We start from the raw sequence: 18,220 nt of genomic DNA on the forward strand, positions 1-18,220 counted from the left end.
GCTGTACATATTTATGGGATACATGTGATGTTTTGATACAGGCATGTAATGTGTGATGATCAAATCAGGGAAATTGGGGTATCCCTCACCTTAAGCATTGATCATTTCTTTGTGTTCAAATATTCCATTTCTACTCCTTTAGTTATTTTAAATAATACAATAACTTATTGTTGACGATAATCACCCTGTTGTGCTGTCAAATATTAGATCTTGTTCATTTTGCGTTTATTAACCATCCCGACATTCCACCCACCCCCACTACTCTCTATCTCCATGAGATCCATTGTTTTAATTTTTAGCTCTCACATATGAGTGAGAATATGTGAAATTTGTCTTTTTGTGCTTGGCTGACTTCACTGAGGAGAAGAGAATTAAGGTTTAAACTGTCAGAACCAAGTGTAACTCTGTTAGGAGAACTGATCCTACTGCTGCTTGACAGGGAATAAAGCAGCTAAACCAACACATACCTTCAACATACAGAAAGGAACTTCTCATGTCTAATTATGATCTGGACACAATGTACTAACCTTCTATTTAAATGTGAATAGAGACAAAAATCCTTCTTAACTTTCACCAACACAACTTTCTGTTCTAGTCACAGCCAAGAAGCTGTTTTCAGCTATTCTCTCACTATAAACAGAACCAACTAATAATAATAATTAAACATTTATAAAAAACTGTCCAAAATATATAAAGTAATTCTGTTTAGACATTGGACAATAATCAATTGTCCAGTTGTCAATCTTTGAGAGAAGATAAATGAAGAAGATGAGAAAACAATTCACACAAGCTCTATCCTTGTAAGAACTGTCCAAATTATGGTGTAGGGAAAGAGGGCCAAAGAAGAGAGGGGATAACTCAATGGGCATAGGAGAGAGATATTGGACATTGACACTGTCTAGGTAGGTGGCATTTGAGAGGATAGAATCCTAGAGAGAAGAGACTTCAGAGCCCCACATATCTGTGCATGACTAACAGAATATAGTCACTCAGAGGCCAGGCAAATGTACACGGATTTCGGAGACAGGGTAAAGCTGCGAGATGGAGTGTGGAGTCCAAGACCAGACAGAATGGAATGACCTTGGTGAACATCTGACCTTGAAACTCCAGAAAGACAATGAACCATGAATAAAAAAACCATAAATAAAAGGCACACCTAAGGAGTAATATTTACAGGAACAGAGTAAAACCTGAAACAGGCTTGCCCTGACAAATATTGAACAAAGCTTTATTATGATCAAGATAATCTATGAGGAATTTTAAGTGTATGACAGAAAATAATTTAATAATTTTAGAGAAAAATAACAAATCTAGAGTCTATAATATATGTTAAATTAATCTAGTAAGTTAAAAAAATTAGTAGTTATGCTTATTAGTCAATTGTAGCAGAATCTGAAAGGATCCATACATTGGATGTAGCAGGCAAAGATTTCCAAATAATATGGTTAATGTATTCAATGGTTAATAGTTAATATATTAGAGAAAATGAAGTAAAAGATGGGAAAAATGGATAGAAAGAGAAATAATTTCAAAACATGTTTGGAAAAAATAAAAATAAGAATCCCACGTGCATTCCATAAACGTAACATACAACCACCCGAAATTAAGGACTTGATACATAGGTTCAACAGAAGCCTGGACCCTAGAAAAGATAGAATTCATGATTTAAAAAAGAGATCAATAAAAATTATCCAAACTGAAACACTGAGTAAAAAATCATGAAAGAATGCTAGATACACATGTAATGCCTCAAAATATTTAATGCGTATGTAATTGGGGTACAATTAGGAAACAAGAAGAGAATGTTGAAAGATATATTAATAAAACATGACTAAGAATTTTCTAAATTTGATGAAAGATATAAAACCACAGATTCAAGCAGCTCAATGAACATGAAGAAGCTGTATAACTACAAAAAAAACAAACGTAGATAAGATATTTTTATTATAAGTGCATTATAATAAAATTGCTAAAAGCTAAATCCAAATAGAAAATACTTAAAAGCAGCCAGATATAAAAAAAACAAATTATTCAAAATGAACAAAAAACAATAATATGGAAAGTTGGCTTTTCAACAAAAACTATAAAAGGTAAAATACAAAAATTACAAGTTTAATGTGTTGAAAGATGAAACATGTCAATAAAAAACAAAGGCAAAATAAAGAGGCTTTATAAAGAGAGGGGAAAAAAAAGCTGAAGGAATTCATCTCCAGAAGATTTGAATTGCAAGAAATACTAAAAGTATTATAGTTATCTATGCTGGAAGTAAAGCATGCTGGATGAAAACATTGAATCGCAAGAAAGACTGAAAAGTTTCAAAAATGATAATAAATTGATAAACATAATGAATACTGACAGTTCAAAATAATAATAATAATTTACTATGAAACTTAAAACATAAAAGAAGTAAAACATAAGATAACAATAGAACAAATGGTAGTTGGAGAGTAAATGGAGTTTAATTATGCATCATTTCAGAAGCGGCTAATGTAGTGTTTTAAATAAATTTTAAATGAAAGAAAAAAATGAATATTATAATCTCTAGAATAGCAACTAATAAAGCAATTAAAATAAGTATAATCAAAAGCTAAAAGATAATAAAATGGTAAAATGATTTAAAAAAAGAATAAATTAAACTAAAAAAAGGTTGACTAAAAAAAGAACATATGAAACAAATTCAAAACAGTAGCAGTGTGGTAGACTTAACCCCAACTCAATCAGTAATTACATTAAAATTAAATGGTATAGAAACGTCTATGAATAACAAAGATTATTTTATTGGATGAAGATAATAAATACATATGAAACAAATTCAAAACAGTAGCAGTGTGGTAGACTTAACCCCAACTCAATCAGTAATTACATTAAAATTAAATGGTATAAAAACGTCTATGAATAACAAAGATTATTTTATTGGATGAAGATAATAAATACATATATATGCATACTGCTTTGTAAATATAGATATATTATATGTAATATATACATATACCACTTTAAATGTGAGGGAAAAGTTTAGTTAAAAGCACATGGATGGAAAAATACTTGTCATATAAACACTTTGGTAATGATCAGATAAAATATTCCTTAAGGCAAGAAGATCATAGGATATAAATAAAATATTTCAGTCATAAATGGCCTAATTAACATGAAGACAAATAAATTCCATTTAGGTGGGCACAAAACATAAACAGTAATTTCAAAACACAAACTTAATAAGATTTAAAAGAGAGAAGGAGAGAGAGAGAGATGGGTAAATCAGCAATTCTACCTGGAGATTTTAACAAACATATTTCTCAGTAACTGTCTCTCTTCATTTTGTGTTACTATAAAGGAATACTTGAGGGGCCTGGGTAGTTTATAAAGAAAAGAGGTTTACTTGGCTTATTGAAAGAGGTTTACTTGGCTTATTGTTCTGCAGGCTGGAAGATTGGGCATCTGGTGAAAGTCTCAGGCTGCTTTCACTCATAGAAGAAAGAGAAGGGAACAATCTAAGCAGAGATCAGAAGGCAAGAGGAATCAAGAGAGAGAGGGATGAAGTGTCAGGCTCTTTTTAATGATCAGCTCTGGCTGGAACTAATACGAGTCAGAATTCATTCATTACCTCAAGGAGGGCAACAAGCCATTCATGAGGGACCCACTTCCACCACCAAAATATCTCCCATTAAGCCTCATTTGCAACATTGGGGATCAAATTTCAACATGAGGTTTGAGGGATAAACATCCAAGCTATACCAATAACAAAGAGATAAAGCTGGCTGGGCCTGGTGGCTCAGGCCTGTAATCCTAGCACTCTGGGAGGCTGAGGCGGGTGGATTGTTTGAGCTCAGGAGTTTGAGACCAGCCTGAGCAAGAGCGAGACCCCGTCTCTACTAAAAAATACAAAGAAATTAATCGGACAACTAAAAATATATAGAAAAAATTAGCCGGGCATGGTGGCGTATGCCTGTAGTCCCAGCTACTCGGGAGGCTGAGGCAGCAGGATCACTTGATCCCAGGAGTTTGAGGTTGCTGTGAGCTAGGCTGACGCCACGGCACTCACTCTAACCAGGGCAACAGAGTGAGACTCTGTCTCAAAAAAAAAAAAAAAAAAGAGACAAAGCAGATGAAAAAAATCAGTAAGGAAGATTTGACATAATTCTGTAACTTACCCTAATAGATGCTTACAGACCATTATACCCATATTTGTAGAAAAAAATTCTTTTAAAGTACATAAAAACATTTACCAAAGTTGATCCTAAACTCTTAGATATTAAAAAATAAAATTGTACAATTATATTTTGTCTGCCTACAGGGAAATTAAACTAAAACACGCTAGTAGAATGATAACTACATAAAATGATAGGTGTTTGAAAATTAAGAAAAATACTTCTAGTTACCTCCCCCCAAAAGCAATAGAATAAAATAGAAATAAAGAAATATTTTAAGCTGAATAACAACAAAAATATGACATCAAAACTTGGGTAATGTACATAGAGCAGTATTCATATTGAAATTTAAACAAGAAATGTTAAAAATTAAGCTTCCAGGCCGGGCGCGGTGGCTCACGCCTGTAATCCTAGCTCTCTGGGAGGCCGAGGTGGGCGGATTGTTTGAGCTCAGGAGTTCGAAACCAGCCCGAGCAAGAGCGAGACCCCGTCTCTACTAAAAATAGAAAGAAATTAATTGGACAACTAAAAATATATAGAAAAATTAGCCGGGCATGGTGGCGCGTGCCTGTAGTCCCGGCTACTCGGGAGGCTGAGGCAGAAGGATTGCTTGAGCCCAGGAGTGTGAGGTTGCTGTGAGCTAGGCTGACGCCATGGCACTCACTCTAGCCCGGGCAAAAAAGTGAGACTCTGTCTCAGGAAAAAAAGAAAAAGATTAAGCTTCCAACTCAAGGAGCTAGAAAAAGAACAGCAAATTAAAGCCAAAGTAAAAACAAAGAAAGAATATTTTTAAAAACGAGGAAATATCAAAGAAAAAAAACCATGTATACAATACAGAAAAATCAAGAAAATTAAACGGTGCCTTTTGAAAAGATTAATAAAATTGGTAAGACATAAAAGAAGAGCTGGTACCCATATTGTAGAAATTATTCTATAACATTGAGAAGGAGGGAATCCTCCATAATTCATTCTATGAAGCCAATATTACCTTGATACCAAATCCAGGAAAGGACACAACAACAACAAAAGAAAACTACATACCAATACCCCTTATAAATATAGGTGCAAAAATCCTCCATAAAATACTAGCACACCAAATCCAATGACACGTAAATAAAATAATCCACCATGACCGAGTGGACTTTACTCCAGGGATAGTAGGATGGTTCAACATACATAAATCAATAAATGTGATCCATTACATAAACAAAACAAAAACAAAGGCCATATGATCATTTCAATTGATGTGGAAAAAGCATTTGACAAAATCCAGCAACCTTCTATGATAAAAACCCTAAACAAACTAGGCAGAGAAGAACATATATCAAAATTATAAAAGCTATATAGACAAACCACAGCCAACATCATACTGAATGGGGAAAAGTTGAAAGCATCCCACTTAGAACTAGAACCAGACAGTGGTGCCCATTGTCACCACTTTTATTCAACATAGTACTGAAAATCCTGGCCAGAGCAATCAGGCAAGAAGAAGAAATAAAGGGTATCCAAATTAGGAAAGAGGAAGTCAAACTATCACTTTTTGCTGATGATATAATCTTATATCTAGAAAACACCAAAGACTCCGCTGCAAGATTCTGCCAAGAGACTCCTGGAATTGATAAATAAATTCAGCTAAGTCTCAGATTACAAAATCAATGTACACAAAGCAGTAGCATTTCTATACCCCAATAACAGACAAGCTCAGAATCAAATCAAAGACTCAATATCATTCACAGTAGGTACAAACAAAATAAAATACCTGGGAATATACTTAACTTAGGAGGTGAAAGGTCTCTACAAGGAGAACTATGAAACACTGAGGAAAGAAATCACAGATGACATAAACGAATTGAAAAATATATCATGCTCATTGATCAGTAAAATCAACATTGTTAAAATGTCCATACTACCCAAAGTGATTTATACATTCAGTGCATTCCCTATCAAAATACCAAAGTCATATTTCACAGATCAGAAAAAAAAAAATTCTATGCTTCATTTGGAACCAGAAAGGAGCCCGAATAGCCAACGCAATCTTAAGCAAAAAGAACAAATCTGGAGACATCACATTACCAGACATCAAACTGTACTATAAGGCCGTAGTAACCAAAAGGACATGGTATTGACACAAAAATAGAGACATAGACCAATAGAACAGAACAGAGAACCCAGATATAAAATATCTATATACAGCCTACTGATCTTCAACAAAGCAAACAACATCATACACTAGGGAAAAGAAGCCCTATTTAATAAATAGTGCTGGGAAAATTGGACAGTCCCATGCAGAAGAATGAAACAGGACTCCTATCTCTCACTACTTACAAAAAATAATCCAAGGTAGATAAAAGACTTAAATGTAAGACATGAAACCACAAAAATTCTAGAAGAAAGTGTAGGAAAGACTCTACTAGATATCAACCTAGGCAAATAATTCATGACTAGGACTCCAAAGACAAATACGGCAACAACAAAAATAAATAAATGAGACATGATTAAGTTATAAAGCTTCTGCATAGCTAAGGAAATAATCAACAGAACAAATAGACAACCCACAGAATGGGAGAAAATAATCACAAAGAAGAACTTTCTTAACAAAAATAAGAGAATCTGCCAAAAATATCTTTATCTAACACCATGTTGAAAAATGAAATGGTGAAATTTCTCACTAAGGTCAAAAATTAAATCCACTACCAACACTACTATTCAAATTTTGCTGAAAGTTCAAGCCACTGAAATAAGGTATGAAGAAGAAATAAGAATAAATATGAAGAAAAAAACTAAACCGGTTTTATTTTAGATGACATCAATTGTACACGGAGAATACGAAAGAATCTAAATATAAAATATTGACAATAATGAGTAACTTTAGGAAGTTTTTCATATCTAAGGTTAACATACAAAAAAATCTATTTTACACATGTATATAATATTATATATGTTAACAATCAGCAGAGAATAATGTAATAATGTTGATTATCCTTATTCATAAAAATATCTGGAAATTGTATAATGAAAAGTAAGCAATACCTTGAAACTAGAAACTACAGAGAATTACTGAGAGAAATCAAAAACCAAAATCAATGGGCTAGTTAATTGAAAAACTGGATATTTCCATAAGGTCCATTCTCTCTAAATTGATATATAGATTCAACACAATCCTAGAAGTCTTTTTGTTTAAAGTGATTTGCAGATTATAAAATCAGTATGGAAATGCAAAGACCTAGAATAACCAAGGCAATATTGAAAAAAAGAACACAAAGGTAAAGAACTTTCACCATCATAGTTCAAGACATTCACAGTAATTTTAATAGTGTGATGTTGAACCCAGGAATTAATTTTACCAGTGTATTACATATGTATATCTGATTCAATTCAAAGACTTTAGTTTAATTTGTTGGGAAAGATAATCTTTTCAATAAATTAGATGGCAGAAAATAAGCCTTAACTCCTTCTTCGTACCATAACGCAAACATTAATTAAAGATAGATTGAAAGACAAATTGTGAAAAGCAAAACAACCAGCCTTCAGAATATAACATTGGAGACTTCATGGTATAGTAAAGGCAAAGGCTTACCATGCAGAATCCTAAAATCAATAACCCTAAAATAAAAGATTGATGATCTTTACTAAAGGAATTTATTAAACTTAATTAGTTTCGTTAACTAAAATTAGGATGGCCAGCTGTTTTGGGGTTCCTAGAATGTGGGACCTTTTGGTGCTAACATTGGGACAATCTCAGGCAAACCAGGGTGGATGATCACACTACCTTCACAAGGTATTAATATATTTGTGATTATTTCACTAAAAAGAGTAGGGTGAAATGATGCTACGTGAATTCAAAAGCTACATCATAAAAGGTGATTTAGTCTTGTTCTTTGGAAAATTATCACTGGCGTCCTGATCTTTCACGGTAGCTGTCTGACTGCCTTCAAGCTACCATTCTGGGAGGAAGCCCAGTCTAGTCCTCCTGGAAAGATGACATGGGCAAACTCTGAAACTACATAAAAAGATGTCCAGAAAGCTCTTAGCTTCTCCAGCCCCATCAGCCATCTGACTGCAATTTCAAGAGATGTCTGAAGCCAGAACTGTTCTACCAGGACATTCCCAAATTCCTGATGCAAAAGCTGTGGGAAATAATAAAATGATTGTTATTGCTTTAAGCCACTAAGTTTTGGAGTGAATTTTTATGCAACAATAGTAATCAGAATAGTAACTGATTTTAAAAAGTCTATGTATTTTTATTTTTATCAGATTCAAGCCTTATTTTTATTCAAATTACATATTAAATGAAATAGATGAGAAAAATAGGTATAATATGATATTTGTGTGTGTGTGTGTGTATGTGTGTACAGGAGAGAATAAAATTTTGTTGGAATCTCTGACCAAGAAAATTATTTTACACGATATATTTATGTATCATTTGACTTTAAAATATATTTACATATATTATTTATATAATTTTAAGTGTGTTTATTTTTAATAATAAAATCTGGGGCAAGCTGGAACTTGAAAATCAAATAGGAACATCTGTAGCTATAGAGAGGGCCTTATAAGGAAAATCTAAAATATAATTGTCATCCTAAAGATAATGTTTTTTTGACTGTATAATGGAATTAACGAATGTGATATTTTGAAGATTATTATTATGATTTTTCTGTCCTTATACCAGTATAAATTAAATAGCTCAGATTTTTAAGCTAAGTAATAATTTAAGCAATCACAAATAAAATTTTTATGTAATTTTTCATTGATTGATTATCAGTTTATAAGTCCACATCTTACATTAAAACATAACTTAATTAAAAGTCTGTTTTCTTAAAAAGAGATATGTAGTTTTCAAAGTGAAGAAATATTTAAGTACAAAGTAAAAGTACAGAATATAGTGGATTTTGTAAGCCATCTCCCCAAGATTCTTTTCTATTAATATTAAATGTAATAATTCATGTAATGTATTATTAGTTTCACATTTAATGCTTTAATCCTAATGTGTTTTAGCAGTGTTGAAATAACTTTTAAACTTCTAAAATGTTCTTAAAACTTAACTTATACAATGTTTCAATAAAATGTCTACGTTTATTCATGAAATAAAACAGAGGAATATTACCTCTAAAATGTTGATCAAATTCTGGATATAGACTTCACCATTGCTTTTTGCTTTTGTGTTAAGAACTAAAGCATAGTGGCAGCTGTAGGGTAAGAATGGCTTGAGTGGAAATGGAGAAATAACCCAACAATGTTATACAATGTCAAGTTATGCAATGACTATTTTTGGAGGAAGAGGAGCCCTGAACTACCCAGAAAGAAATAATAATTAAGGTAACACTGGAAATACAAAACTTTAGAAATCTTGATTATGCATCAAAAAATAAATGAAATCGGCTGAATAAATTGATAATATTAATCATGTTTTCACATTCTCCTTTTTGTACAGTTCCCAAATTGTACAAAACAAGGCAGAAAAACAAAACTACCATCTCAAGTAATTTATGTTCACACAAATATTTTAATTATTTTATGGCTGATATGGAATGTCAAATCCCCTCACAACAGAACACAGATGGCTTGGAAAAATAGCAGAATAATCATACTCTCTAGTTGCAAGTTTAAACATTAAACCCCTTACTTTCTTCTCCTTTTTATTCTATTTTATTGGTGGAGATGACTCTGGAATTCACTGGACTTCTATTATACATAGAGGAAGATAGAGAAATTTACTAACTGTAGAAAGCATCATTGGCTAGAAAACATAATTCCTTTTAGTATTCAAAAATATTTAAAAGTAAATTAATAAATAGATTACATTATTGTTTGAACATTTTCTTTATATGTGCCTGCATATTTATTTTGTTAATATGATCAATTAATAGCTTTTGAGAACAAAATTCTGGAGAAAGATTTGTCATAATGTTCAAGATATTTTATTTAGAAAAAGAAATTTTGTTGACTGATAGTAGAAATACATGTAAAAATGTTATTCAGTCCAAAAACTGTAGAACTATTCACCACCAGAATCAATTTATATTCTACCAGTAAGAAAAAAAGGAGACAGAGAAAACAAGAGCTCCCTGTTGTACCTTCTGTTTTATAGCAGGACCTAAAAACATCTGGAGAGTCAAAAAAAGTGATCTCTCTTCATCTTTTTTTTTTTTTAAGTGTGACCCATCTCCATCCTATGAGACTTTCTTCTCTCTAACTATTTTTAGTCCCTATACTTTTTTTCTTTTCTCTTATAAAGCATTATACGAAGCATCAGAGCTATTAGGACTCAGGATTAGTTTTCAAGACAGGCTTTGCTAGTAAGAAACAGCTATCAGAAATGACAGGATACAATTGCTAAAATGTCTGAAATAAAGGCCAAATAAATGTCTACATATAAGTGGTATTTTTCTGGTATATCTAAACAAAGCATTTTCTCTCTATTCACGCTACTGGACTTAATGTGTCACCTGTATCTTTCTTATTAAAATGAAGTAGCAGTGTAATGCTGCACACCATCAGTAAAATACCCCCCAAATAATGTACACTATTTAAGACAAAGAGTAGATGTACTTTATGATTTTAGTGTTGCTCAGAAATACACAGTGATCATTTTATTGGCTGAACATATTGTATTGGGTTTTATATGTGGGGTGTAAAACTATATTTTTCCAATGTGCAGGGATTTAACACAAAAATAAAAAAGCTTATACATCCCTGTTTGAAAGATTCAAAGAGAATAAAGCCTAAATATAATTCAAGAATGGTTATTGGTAAATAGAAAAAGTTAAAAATAAAATTTTGAGGACAAAACAGGCTAAACTAAATGAACTTGAAGGAAACCCCTGTCACTATCATGAAGTAATTTAAAATAATAATCAAAATGGTGCAGAAGAAACAAAGAAAGGCCAAAATAGCATAAGACTCAGAAAATAGTTTTATTTCCTAGAGCCCAGGTCTTAGCAGATTAGGTCCTTCAGAAATGTCCTTGTTATACGTGAGGGCAATTACCAACCATGGAAACATCATATAAAGTAAACTGAGGGGCAGGTGGAAAAATTCACCCATAGTGCTAGACCAGAGAACAAAAACTGTGTGTCCAGGGACCACAGCTTCCATAGTAGAGAATTAACACCAGTGGTGTATAAGGATTACCTAGGACTGGAGACAATGAGTGAACCCTTCCATTAGCAATGGTGGTAGGAGATGGACCCACCTGGAAGGGTTTTCTTGGGATAGAGCAATGGTTCCATCTGCCTAGGAAATGTAGAATAACCCAGAACAACCTCAAGGGTAAAATATCATTGAGGAATTGAGAATAATGTTCCCAAGACCACCTAGTAAACAATCCATTTGTTATCGTTCATCACATCTGCACTTCCAGATTGACAAAGTTTAGAGAGATAACCATTGATAAAGAAACAGCTACTTTCCAAGTATAATAGTTTCTATTTTAGTAAAATTTCTATCTACCATCTATGAGACTGTGGGTAATTTTCCTAGGTTCTCTTCTTATTTCATATATAGGGTTAGTATGAGGGTTAATTGAGTAAATACATACAAATTATTTAAGAAGTATTTGGCACATAGTATAAACTCAGTTTCTACTAACAATTATTATTATTACTACTATCAGTATCCCTATGTTAATTGACAATTAGCTATTTAATATTTTCCAAATATCTTCCCTCCTAAATTACCAACCACATCTAAACATTTAACTTTATTGAGAGAGCGTTCTGAAAAGCTGGAAAAGTTGGAGTCATAGATTAACTCATCATAGTTAAAACTACAGAAACTATGTAGATGTGGAAATGTCACATCTCTTCATTATCTCCCCTTGTTCAGCTCCTTTTTAAGCCAGACTATGGTCATAGGAAAGTTAGGGAAGAAGAACTAATCATTGGAGAGTCAGCTGCTAGTTGAGCTTGATTTAAGTAGAAAATGAACATTGATTCTCACTATTAAAAAGAATTCTGAGTACTAGGAGAAGTTTAGGTATTATAATTAAAGGGTCTCACCACTCAATGGCTTTTCACCTTATCTCTGATCTACTGAACTTTCAAACAATAATAGCTGGATGAATAGATTAAAAAAAAACTGCCCTTGTGTGCTGAATTCTAGGCCACCACAGGCAATTAGGATGCAATAAAATCAAGTTAATAATTTTTTAATTGAAACTGAGAGTTTGATATTTGTGACAGCAACTGTTGATTTCCTGAATAATTCCCCCAACTTTTCTTTACTAACAGAACCCTTCTTTCCAGAGGGTTTACCACATCATGGTAACTGCATTTATCTTGTCAATAATGGATTTTGGAATATTGGTGAGTGAGAAATAAATTTGGATAATCTGATGGAGGAGCTTCTGGGACTTTTACCTCCTTCTTACAAATGTAGAATGACACAAGAGATGAAGTTTCCTTCTTCTTCTAGTTTTGAATATTCTTGTAGGAACAGGTGATGCTAGAGATTGCAGCAATCATTTTGCAACTATGAGAGGGCAAGACTAAGGGCCAATGCTAGCATGCAGAGGATGGAAGACTAGAAAAATACAAAGATAAAAAAAACCCACAGTTGTTCTAAGCAAAAACTTTGAAGTAATCCTTCTCTTTTTTTTCAAAACCAATGTCCAATCTGTCAAGAAACCATGATGACTCTTCCTTCAACTACAGGCAGCACATGACCATTTCCCACCACCTCCACTGCTACCATACCAACATAAGCCACCATGATGTCTTATAAGGCCTTTCAGCTAATCCTCTATTTCTACCTAAATTCCCCTTAAATCTATCCTCAACTCAATATCCAAAGTGATTTTATTGATGGGTAAGTTAGATCTTATTATTAGTTTCTTCAAAACTCTAAAGTTTTTCCTCCTTTCATTCAGAATAAAAGACAAATTTCTTACAATAGCTTTCAAGACCCTGCCTTATCATCCTAACTAATCTTTGTTATCTTTCTAATTTTCTCTTCTACTGTTTTCTTGATTGTTTATTCCCTTTGAGCCACAGAGACCTCCTTTATAATGCTTGAACATTCCAGGCAGTAATATTCTTCAGGAAAATTCATCTTTGCAAAAGAAATGTTTTAATGATAAATAAATGAGTAATAATTTCTTTAAAAATTGTTTTTTCCTTTTGGAAATCTTCATCAATGGATGCCAAAACCATTGGAAGAAACATCACTGGGGAACAGAATATTCACATGGTTTCAAAATACTCACACATTTTTAAAAAATAATTATTAAGGAAAAAATTACCTTTATAAGGGAGAAATATGAACCTGATAGATTGAATGTAGTTATCGGTTGTACTAAAAAGGCATGTTTTTATACTTCTTTACTTTTTCTTTGAATATTTTCTTCATTTCTGAGATACGTAACTCAATATTATCAATATCATTTTATCCCGTCCTTCAAACTCATGAAACGAAATTTCATTTATGAAAGTGAATTGTAAGCAATATGTAAAATTTTAAACATTGTATAGATGACACATAGAAAAATATTTTTATTATATAAACAGTATAATTGATTTTTTTAAAATAGCTCTTCAAGCCCACTGTTATCTGAAGAATTTATACTCTGTGTCTACCCTCTCCTTGTGCAGTGTCCCACCACCACCCCCCCATCATATATTATTAAATTCCTTTTTCCTTCCTTAAAGCTCCTTTTCACCAGCCACTCTGACTACCACAATCTCTTTGGCATTTCTCCCCCGGGAAAGGAATTTTTACATGATTGGTAAAAACACAAAACATTTTTTATAATGCATATGAAAGTTTTTTTTTTTAATAATTGTGAGGTCATGTAATGAAATCTTCATGTACCAAAAAGGCTTTAGCTTGTAAATTTTTCCCGTATCAGAAGTGGCTATTTTTACTTCCTAAGAAGATGTACTGTTATTTGGTAGTATCTATCAATAAATTCAGATCAAAAGACTTTGGAATATCATACCAGTACAATTTGGAGAAGCCTATCTTGAATGATGAACACATTTTGATAATGGTATATGTTGTACTGGAATTATAAGAGTATCCTTTATAAAGCTGGCCCATGTTGAACTATATAGTAAAACTAAATTTTAAAAGAATTTCTACTTATTTATTTTTTTTCTGAAAATATGAATTTTCACACAGACTGGTACATTAAATTGGACTATACCTATAGCTAAGTATATAAGAGGTGGGAACAATGGAAAAAGTACAGAGAAGAGTCTCCTCTTCTGGGATCATATCCTGGAGCTTTTGCCCCCGTACCTTCCTACAATATTCCACCTACCATAGGAATCTGTGCTTATGATGTTTGTTCTTTCAAAGCTTTCTATGAACAGCTCTTCCTTTACGTCTTTCATGATAGGACCTTTTACAACCTTTCCAGGAACAGCTAAATAAATGAAAAGTTTTTCATTTCTTCTTTGGTCTACAAAAATAGCTTTTGTTGATGATGAAAAGTGCAACCTCCCAAATTTTTCATTTTTCCATGAAGCAAAAGGTTTACTTTCTGAAGGTTTTCACAAGTACTATGAATCACTATATTTATCTTCTCTCTGGATGTTGAAAAATGGATGGCAATTTAAGACCAGGCCTTGTGTGTTTCTCAAAATATGGAGCCATGACCGTGTCCAGATTTGCTTATTCTGATTAGACTCTAATTTTATTTTTATCAAAAGGCACTCTTAATTACAATTACAGCTGTATATTCTTCTTGTCAAAAGAAATAGTAGAAGATAGTGCTTAGAAAATTATAGAAGCCTAGACTCCAGATGGGAAAAACCTAATATCTGCAACTAAAAATAAGCCTATTATTTAAATATCCTAACTATACCTTCAATTTTTCAAAATACTATCTCTTATGTTTAAGACAATTGATGTTCAATAATGCATTCTCAACCATTGAAATAATTATATTTAACAGTGAAGTTTTTCAAATGGATATTTCCTTTTAAAATATCAGAAAAATATCATAAAATAGGTTTGAATCTGAAAAATTTATTGCAATTTCACTGATATACTCACAATTTTCTGAAATATCATTGTAGTTGCAGACTCCCAAAAGGGGAAAACGACAATGTAAATGAGGATTTTTGTTTTGATGTCATACAAACAAAACTCTTTGAAATATTTAATGCTATTTCCATTCATTATTAGCTTCTAATATACATGTTTAAAATGATAGGTGGTTTTCTAAGCAATTGAAATAATCACTTATTTGTAATAAGTCCTGTACTGCTGGAAAAAAATGTTTATAATTGTTATAAAATGTGTATATATTCATAAATCCACTTATAATGCATGTTTTAATGTAAGTGCTAATTTTGTATTTTCAAAATACAATCCATGCCAAATATGTATACCCTAATAAGTAGGAATAATTAGCACATTAATTCATTATATTGTTTATCCTTCAATTATAAAAGCAAAGAAAAAGCTGTTTATGTTCTGCCTGAATACATTTGCAGCCCTATGTAAGTATTGTCTGATCTTAGCTTCCTTTTAGAAATTGAGGATATTTAAAATTAAAACACTGTGAAAGGCAATCACAAATTCAATTCATTAAGTAACTAAAGTGAAGAAATTATACATTAGGTAAAGTATTAAAAAAAGTTAATGTAAACCAAAAACCTGAATGTTTGAGCGCTGATATTTACTAGTGAAAATGAGGCACAATATGGTAGGCCGAAGTATGTACACACACAAACACATAGGTTAGTTGCATACACAAATGTGTTGAGATTTGTGGTCACACAACTATTGCTCTATATTAGGTTAAATATACTTTTACTCATGTTAAAGGAAGAGTTTTAAATTAAAGTTATTAGATAATAAATGGGTCCTTCATTAATTCAATAACAAATTCCACTTTCTTTACTCTCCTCCTTACTAAAACAGTTTCCCTCCGGGTCTACTTGAAGAGCAAATATCTATATTTGTTTTAATTCACCATCTTAGCAAAGGTGTCAGGCTCTAATATTTTAAGGCAATTTAAAATAGTTACTGACTTTAATATGACATCCCAATGAAACCAGGCATTATAATGTCAGATTTTCAGGCCTTTGGCAAACACACACACACACACACACACACGCACACATGCACACCCCCAAATTAATTTTGTATGATTTTTCAGTTCTAGTTAGAGCCTTTGTCCCACGGGCTTGTTAATCTTGTATCCTATTCCTGCCCTGTTACAATTTAAAGATTGTCACAAGAAGGATAAATTTCATGCCATTTTCTGTTCTCATTACAATCTTCAGATTGTTATGAGAACGGATTAATTTTGCTCAATTTTCTGCCCTCGTTACAGACTGTTATAAGAATGGATTAATTTTGTGACATTTTCTTCTTTCATTATAATCTTTGTTATGGGAATGAGAATATGTAATGAGAATGAGAGCATATCGAGCATTAAAAGGTCTGTGAGAGCTCATGACAAAGACTGTAACAAGAAGAGGAAACGGCGCCCAATCCATTCTTGTGACAATTTTAAGATTGCCAAGCGAACCCAGAGTGACACTGCATTTATCCACTCTGAAGACAAAGATTGTTGAGAAAATGGGAATGAGAGCAAAATTAATCAGTTCTCCTGACAATCTTGAAATTGTACTTAAGCTTACAGTATTTTTTTCTGTGATACAGTGCTTACATGAAAACATGTGCATTGCAATTAAATGTATTTACTGGCAGAATGTCATTTCAATATTTTATTTCTCTCTCTCTCTCTCTCTCTCTCTCACACACACACACACACACACACACACACACACACATAAACACAATAAAATAAGAGGCAGGGTGGGTCTCTGTCAGCCATTGATATTTTACATCAAATCATCTATTAATATTTGAATCAATTGTCTGCACAAGTCCAGAAAGAACAATAACCAATTTTGCTTTTGCAAAAGTTACTAGTCAGCATGATGACATCATCCTGTGTCTACAGGTGTTTATCATTTAAGAGTTTCATTTGTTAATAAATAATTTACTGCCTTTTAACACGTTTTTCCTATACTTGAAGGAGGTATATTTGCTACTGCATCTAAATGACATTAATGTTCTAATTTCATAAAGAATAATAGGAGTAGTTTCAATGTACCATTGTTTCTCTTTATTCTATTAGAAAATACCCAGTTAAATAGATATTTATTAATTTTGTTGTTGTTTATGGAATATCCTCCTTTTATTTGAAAAAACAACAAATGTCTTTTGATTACATTAATGTGTCACTTAAGGCTGGGGATATGTTCTGAGAATGTTTGGTTAGATGCTTCCCTCATTGTGCAAACATCATAGAGTATATTTACACAAGCCCGGATGGTATAGCCTACTCCGTACCTAGGTTATGTGGTATAGCCTATAGCTACTAGGCTACAAACTTGTACAGCATGTTATTGTAGTGAATACTGAAGGCAGGTATAACACAACGGTATTTGTGTAATTTGTGAACATAGAAAAGGTACAGTAAAAATATTGTATAAAAGATAAAATATGGTAGATCTGTATGGGCACTTACTATGAATGGAGCTTACAGGACTTCAAGTTGCTCTGGGTGAGTCAGTGAGTGAATGGTAAGTGAATGTCAAAGCCTAGGACATTACCAGACACTACTGTAGACTTTATACATGCTACACACTTAGGCTACAGTAAATTTATTAAAAAATATTTTTCTTTCTTCAAAAATAAATTAACTTTAGCTAATTGTCACTCTTTTACTTTATAAATGTTTTACTTTTTTAAACTTATCTACTCTTTTGTTCTAACACTTAGCTTAAAACACATATCTTGCAACTGTAAAAAATATTTTCTTTCTGTATATCCTTATTCTATAAGCCCTTTTAATTTTTAATTAATTTTGTTTTACTTTGTAAACTCTTTTATTAAAAACTAAGACACAAACACACACATTAGCCTAGGTCTATACAGAGTGAGGATTATCAAGATGGTAATATGATCTTGTGAGACCACATTTTTATATGTGGTTTGTTGTTAGCAAAAATATTGTTATGTGGCTCATGACTGCATATGTCTGTGTGTGTATATATGAACATAAATATAGGTAATATATCCATATTCACTGGATCCACATCCACAGA

The sequence above is a fragment of the Propithecus coquereli genome, unplaced genomic scaffold (assembly GCF_000956105.1).
Source record: "Propithecus coquereli isolate 6110/MARCELLA unplaced genomic scaffold, Pcoq_1.0 Scaffold160, whole genome shotgun sequence".
Classification (NCBI taxonomy): domain Eukaryota; kingdom Metazoa; phylum Chordata; class Mammalia; order Primates; family Indriidae; genus Propithecus; species Propithecus coquereli.